The following is a 1,260-nucleotide window of genomic DNA, read 5'->3' on the forward strand; positions in this document are numbered from 1 at the left end:
CCCACCAAAACAGGAGGAAGTCGAATAAGGGTGTTTGGCGAACATAATTTGTTCTAAACTTTGGAAACATCGAAGACAATGGAATATTGTTTCTGTTATGAGTTAGGGCAAGATTAGACGGTCACCACGGAACGGCCTCTATTAGAAGTTTGTTGATGAAGTGAAATACAGAAGTCATAAAACCATGAGATATTATAATATAGAAGTTTTCAAGCCTTGAAATGTTGTGGAAGTAAGAGCAACGGCATGACAGGCCGGGTGAGACAGATCGAATTTCTGGGCGAGAGCCAGACCTATTCTCGCTTCCTGGATAAATGGAAAACTTCAGAGACGAAACAGTTGAGTTAGACACGAGGTAAAGACAAAGTGGATTCAGCAACACATGTTTTACGCACGCGAGGTGTTACATGGGCTGGGTCACGCGCCTTTGAAATGTTAATAGAGGAAATGGGATCTGGGACCACGTGATATTGAGACCCTCAGCGTGAACGGCTAGAAAGAGACAGATTAATGATTGCTTTCCCGTTGCAGTCGCCCAAAGCCGGATTGAAGTAAAATGGAGAATCAAACTGATTGGCTTTATCAGGAGAGAAGTGATACCTGGAGATTCATCAGAATGAGATATTGATGGGAAAAGGGATTGACGTGAATCCTTAACGAGGTAAGGCTGGAATATACGAGACGCGGAGGAAGAGGACATATGGGTGAGGGAAAAAAACAGAGAAAGACAGAGAGATAAAATGATAACTAATATACCACAAATCCAAATATAAGAACTACACGGATATATCTCGTCCGGGAAAAAAGCGCTCATCTCAGAAAAGGAGAGAGAGAAATATCCAGAATCACAGACGACCTCAAAGCCATCCGGTTCCCGGAGAGATAGTCACAATTACGGAAAGGAGATTACGGAAGAAATGAAGAAGGGAAATACTGAGAAATTGACGTAAAGAAGTTACAGAGGGTAAATATGAAATCTTTAAAACTGACTAAAAGAAAACAGAATTTAGGAAAGGAAGTTGTCTTGCTTGTCAGCCTCCTTGTCAACATCTCGGCGGAGGCTTGCAAATAACCCCATTCATGACGCAAGTAATTCGTCGAATAATAACCTGGACCGACCACGAGGGGGCCAAACCGTCACGAAGAGCGTGCACGAAGCTATTTTGTGCAACGTCATGCCACCTGATCCCCGGCCTCCGTCCCTTTCATATCCAGAGACAATTGTCGGAGATCAAAAATTCTCTTCTCATGAGAAAGAAG

This window comes from Penaeus monodon, chromosome 34 (assembly GCF_015228065.2).
Source record: "Penaeus monodon isolate SGIC_2016 chromosome 34, NSTDA_Pmon_1, whole genome shotgun sequence".
In the NCBI taxonomy this organism is placed as follows: domain Eukaryota; kingdom Metazoa; phylum Arthropoda; class Malacostraca; order Decapoda; family Penaeidae; genus Penaeus; species Penaeus monodon.